At 42.5% G+C, this 6256-nt stretch overlaps 1 pseudogene; it reads left to right on the top strand.

The window, feature by feature from the left end:
* Nucleotides 1-196: 196 nt before the first annotated feature.
* Nucleotides 197-292, top strand: LOC126944429 (uncharacterized; annotated as a pseudogene).
* Nucleotides 293-6256: the final 5964 nt, after the last annotated feature.

The raw sequence follows: 6256 nt of genomic DNA, 5'->3' as shown, positions 1-6256 counted from the left end.
GTGGACTGCGCCCGCCGACTCCCACGGCCGGGGCGGCGCTGAAGCAGAGAGGCCTGGGTGGGAGAGCCGGCGCCGGGTAGGGTGCGGGCGTTGAAAAGTGCGTGTCTGCAGGTGGCAGCCCGGCTGCGAAGACTCAGTTCCTGGAGGGTTCCTAACGTCATGCTAGAAGGCTGAGGGAGATACAGAAGCTCATCGCAGGCTTTGGTTTCTCTTCAGAACGAATACATCTTTTGCCTTTTACTGCAGATTTCCGTGGAGAGTAACAGCTGTTAGTAACTTTTTTTTTTTTTTTTTTTTTTTTAGGTCCTGCTTGGGCAGGACCAAGTAAAAAAGAAAAAAGAAAAAAACCACAAAAAGTCATCGAATTAGGGTGACTTTAAGGTAAAATCAGAAATTTCCCCTCAACCCCCAACTTTCCTTCTTGTAGTCGTCTCAAGGATGCCTTTCTCTCCTCCCTACTTATTTCTTATTTTATATCCTGGCCCTAGTTGTTCTACAGATGCATTAACCCGTAATGATGCTGGTTGATTCCTCCTGGGAGTATTTACATTTAAAAAGGGATGAAAGGAAACTCTCTTTGCGATGCGTTTCGTCTCTGTTATTATTTAGCGTCTTTATTAACGCTTACGCCTGATGTTGATGATGCAATGCTTCTTGAAGAATCATAGGCAGGAAGGGATCTGGTCTAACTTCTGTTTTTAGGAAGGGACACTTTGTCCCGTGCTTCCATGATGAAAGCAGGAGTTGGGCTTTTTCAGGGTTCACTGGCCAGGCTGGATCTAGCAACGAACTGGAGAGCTGCCTCACCCTCTTCTGAGGGACTTGAAACATTGAATAGGTTTCTCTCTCTTTCACTTTCTGTTAATAATTTGATTCTTACTGAAAGGGAGGTTGGTCAAGATAACCCATCACCCAAGATTTATGATACTACTCAGATAGTTCAGATCACATGATGGCAGAAATAATGTTCACTGATTTTTAAAATATTTCAATATTTATTGAATTCACACAGCAATAGCTTTTTTTCTCTCCCAAAACCTTATTAAAGACTGAGGACCTGAAGTAACTGAAGTGCATCTGGAAAAACCATTCCACTACTTTCTTCTATATGTTCCAGGTTAGGCCACTGCGAGTAAAGTAAATAAAAGATGAGCAATCCAGTCATTTAAATAGGTTTTTTTACTGTCTAAACCTGATCATTGCATGGGCTACCTAAGGAGGACAAGTATTTCCTCAGTTGATAGTTTCTGCCTACAACACTATAGTGAGAAAAATTCCAAAGCTGCGTTTGGCTCATAGAGAGAAAGGTATCATGATTATTTCATATTCCCCTGAATTAACATTTGCTATTAAACACAGCTAGCATCTTTATCATCCTGTAGAGATTTCCCCATTAGACAAAGCGAGAAACTATTTGTAGCATTTACCAATGTTTTTCCTCAGCTTGGTCCTGTTATAAATTAATTTCATCCACGTCCCTAGCTAGACTCTTATACTAAAATCACATCTGTTTTTTCACTCCAAGAATGGAGCAGGATATCTGGTCAAATGATATTCTTGAAACTGTACTGTCTTTCAATAAGAGAGGAATTCCTTGTAGGAGAAAAACCAATGGGAAAAGGCCCTACTGGGTGTTGGAGCCCATACTGGACACTTGTTCTCAGTCACCTTTGCTCAATTTCCTTGGTTTCTTTGACCACTGACAAATTACATAATCATTACTTCGTGTTCTATATCTTTACCTAACAGCAATATAAGCAGCTGCTTATAACACAAGTCTGCTGGGGTTATGAGTGACAAAGACAACATCCGAGAAGCTGCATACCATTCCATGATAAAAAGGTCAATGCAGCATGGCTGGAAGGTGGAGGAGTTGGGGAGGGGAGTGCTGAGTTAGCAGGTAAGTCCAGCTGGCTGTCCTCATCTACTTTTGCAGGGATGCTGCTGTTTTCTTTTAGATTCCTTTTTAATTGAAAGTGTTGCTCATCTCTTTGCTGAAAATATGCTATGCACACATTCTGAAACTCTCAATGTTTTACTCCTTGTTTGGATTTGTTAAGAAACTGATCTGTGGGAACTGGGTTACTAGAAGAAAGGGAGGATCAATTAAAGCTATTTACTTTTGAGTTTATGTTTCCAAGATGAAAGGTTATGAAAGAGTACAAGGCTTTCTAAAGTATTACACTTATTCCCAGTTAGTGTTTTGAAGTATTATATCCATACGAATAAGTGAAGGCATGAATACTGATTTATATGGATTATTTAATGGAAGGCTGGAATTGATTGGCACTACATGACATTACAAATCCTTTTAGAGCTGGAAACTATAAGGACTTACTGAATTTGACTTTCTCAATTTGTAGGTGGCAGAGAGACTAAATAGAAGGGCACAATAGTGGTATAGGAAAGTGATGCCACTGACAGGCTGATCTGCAGCTTTGGCAGTGGGGATGGCTTGGATTCAGGAAATATTTCTGAGGGAGAAAATGAAAATAATTTGGTAGTCTCATGGGGTTATGAAGTGGGGACCATGAAGGGATAGAGGACTTGAGAAAGATGGAGAGTTCAACCTTAATAGGCTGAGCAGCTGATCAGAAGTTACAGCTGCTTTGGTTGATCCACATCCCCTAACTCTTCTGCCCCCAAGCATCTTATGTTCCTACCCTCTTTGCTTTGAAATGCAGGTGTTGGCCTGTTAGGTGCAGGGATGAGATGAGACGTATTTAACTTCTCTCTCATTAATTCACTCCATAGATACTTAGTGAGCACCTACTACATGTATTGCACTGCTCACTCCTGAGGATTTAAAGGTAAGACATGGTGCATGCCCTTGAGGAGCGTATAGTATAACAGGGAGAGACAGATATGTAAACAGACAAGTGTGATAAAGTGTGGTACATCCGGGTTTTTCAACCTCAGCACTACTGACATTTTGGACTGGATGATTCTTTGTTGTGGAGGGCTGTCTTGTACATTGTAACAGCATCGTTAGTATCGCAGCATTGTTAGCCGAATCCCTGGCCTCTGCCAGATGCCTGTAGCACTTCATTCCTAGTTGTGGTGACCAAAATTATCTTCAGATATTGCCAAGTGTTTGCCCCGTGGCATCAAACAAAATTGCTCCTGGTTGAGAACCACTCATCTATATGGTACTGTGAGAACACAAAGAAGGGAGTGAGTAACATTACCTGAGTGGAGTCAGAGGAGATCCAGTTTGGGCCATACTGGGATGAATAGGTGATACTCAGGCGGACTTTGAGAGCTGGGCCTTCCAGCCAGAGGAAACAGTACAAAATATAGCAGGTCAATCAGTGGCTTGACAAACTGGCAAAAGGAGGCCAGAGAGCTAGGCAGCCCAATAAATGAAAAGCCTTTTCATATAAGAGAATTATATATTTATGTTTAATTTCTATTTTATAAGAGAATTTATATTTTATCTTATTGCCAAAAGAAGCCATTGAAACATTATAAGCAAGGAAAATGGTAAGATTTGCAACCGAGAAGAGTCACTTTATGGACAAGGTGGAAGGTGAATTGAAATGGGAAGAGGATGGGCCGGGCCTGGTGACTCACGCTTGTAATCCCAGCACTTTGGGAGGGTAAGGCAGGCGGATCATGAGGTCAGGAGATTGAGACCATCCTGGCTAACACAGTGAAACCCCGTCTCTACTAAAAATACAAAAAAAAAAAAAAAAAAAAAAAAAAAATTAGCCGGGTGGGGTAGCAGGTGCCTGTAGTCCCAGCTACTCGGGAGGCTGAGGCAGGAGAATGGCGTGAATCCGGGAGGCAGAGCTTGCAGTGAGCCAAGATCATGCCACTGCACTCCAGCCTGGGTGACAGAGCGAGACTCTATCTCAAAAAAAAGAAGCAAAAGAAAAAGAAATGGGAAGAGGATGGAGGCAGAGAGAGACCGGTGAGGAGACTCTTGCAACAGTCCAGGTGAGAGGGAGGATATGAGTTATGTTTACAGGGACAAGTGATGACTCTCAGGACTCCAATCAAAGTGATTGGTGAATGGGGCTGACATCCAACTGAGGGAATACAAGAGAGGAAACAGATTTGTGTAAAGGTGGGTGGGCCAAGTTCAGCCTCAGAGGTATTGAGCTAGAAGTGTCTGCAGGGATTCTGTCTAGAAATGTACAGTGGGCAATGAAATATTTAGGTTTAAAGTTCAGGAGGGATTATGTTTCTGAAGCCAAGATCCTGACTCTTTCACTAGCTGCTGACTGTGGCTCCAGCATCCTGTGCTGGATTTTCAAGAGAAAAACACAGAAGAGGAAACAGCACATGGCGAAGTGATCCTGGCCAGCGATGGTTTCAATATACTTTATTATCTTTCTGGTTTTTTTTTCACTAAAGATACATTGCTGGGCTGGGCGCAGTGGCTAACGCCTGTAATCCCAGCACTTTGGGTGGCTGAAGCGGGTGGATCACGAGGTCAGGAGTTCAAGACCAGCCTGGCAAAGATGGTGAAACCCATCTCTACTAAAAATACAAAAAAATAATTAGCCAGGCATGGTGGCAGGTGCCTGTAATCCCAGCTACTCAGCAGGCTGAGGCAGAGAATTGCTTGAACCCGGGAGGCAAAGGTTCCAGTGAGTGAGCTGAGATTGCATCACTGCACTCCAGCCTTGGCGACAGAGCAAGACTCTGTCTCAAAAAAAAAAAAAAGATACATTTCCTGTTTCTGGCTTGTGTGACCCTGAGGACTCTATTTTGTCCCTTTATAGTTCAGTGTTATGGAAGAGGTACGGTGGGGAGGGAAGGGATGCAGAGAGAAGAGGGGACAGATAGGGAGAGGGACAGGGTGATCCTAGCGTAGTGCTTCCAGTCTTTTCCCACTCAAGGACAGAAAATGATACATTTGAATAGCATACTGGGGCAACTTGAGGGGATTTGAGGGTATCTGTATAGGGCTTGGTGAAAAAATTAGTTTTTGATATATAATCATAGTTTTAAAAAGTGTTAGGGATTCAATATCAGTAAACTAAATTTGTATACAAATATTTTAAAATTTTAAAATAGAATCTTGAGTTTGCTTCCATAGATATAAATTTTATGTTTGAAATGACTACATAAAATTCCTAATCAAAATTTTTTAAATGATGAACTCTATATTTTTGTTACCATGAATGAGAAACGTGTTCCACAATTTTAAAAGCTTTAAAAATAATTTTTACAATCACTTAAAAATTTACAGCAGTTAAACTTAAAGAATCTAATTTCTGTCATCAACAAATGTAATTTTGATATTTCTTGTGATAATGTGAATGGGTGTCAAATCTAATCAGCTTTTTCTTTAAACTTATTTCAAAATGGCCAGGTGTGGTGGCTCACGCCCGTAATCCTAGCACTTTGGGAGGCCAAGGCAGGCGGATCAGGAGGTCAGGAGATCGAGACCATCCTGGCTAACATCCTGGCTAACACCGTATCTACTAAAAATACAAAAAAAGTAGCCGGGCATAGTGGCACGCACCTGTAGTCTCAGCTACTTGGGAGGCTGAGGCAGGAGAATGGCTTGAACCCAGGAGGTGGAGGTTGCAGTGAGCCGAGATTGTGCCACTGCACTCCAGCCTGGGTGACAGTGTGAGACTCCGTCTCAAAAATAAATAAATAAATAAATAAATAAATAAATAAATAAAATGTATTTCAAATAATAATGAGGCTGGGCACAGTGGTTCATGCCTGTAATCCCAGCACTTTGGGAGTCTCAGGCAAGAGGATCTCTTGAGCCCAAGAGTTTGAGACCAGCCTGGGCAACCTAGAAAGATCTCTGTCTCTATTTATAAATGAATGAACTGAATGAATGAGTGAGTGAAATAATGGATGAATGGATGGGAAAAGGAAAGGAAAAGAAAGGAAGGGAAAGAAGCTCTAGGGAGCCCAACACATGCATTATTAAGAGCTGTCGCAGTGCAGCTAGAGTAGACTCCCCACCTGTCTTTCTCTGTGCTGTGCAGTCTCCCTGTGCAAGGGACCACAAACTTCACCCAGAAGTGAGGGCAGAAGCAGGTCCTTGACAGTGCTTAGCTTCTTGCAGCAGATCAGTGAGTGCTGGATGGCTTTTACCATGCCACCTGGAGGCCTGTGGCACGCCAGCCAATCCCACTTGGTTGCCTTCTAAAAAGTCTGGGTGTAGGCTACTTTGGTCTGGAGGTTCCCGGCATCTCTCTAACCCCCAACCCTAAAGCTATCCCTATGGGCTGAGAAAATTAGTATTACACTGCACACCTGTAATCGATTTGGGGCAACAGAG

Source organism: Macaca thibetana, chromosome 1 (assembly GCF_024542745.1).
Source record: "Macaca thibetana thibetana isolate TM-01 chromosome 1, ASM2454274v1, whole genome shotgun sequence".
NCBI lineage: Eukaryota > Metazoa > Chordata > Mammalia > Primates > Cercopithecidae > Macaca > Macaca thibetana.
The sequence above is the reverse complement of the archived record's forward strand: the minus strand, read 5'-3'. Positions and strand labels throughout refer to the sequence as shown.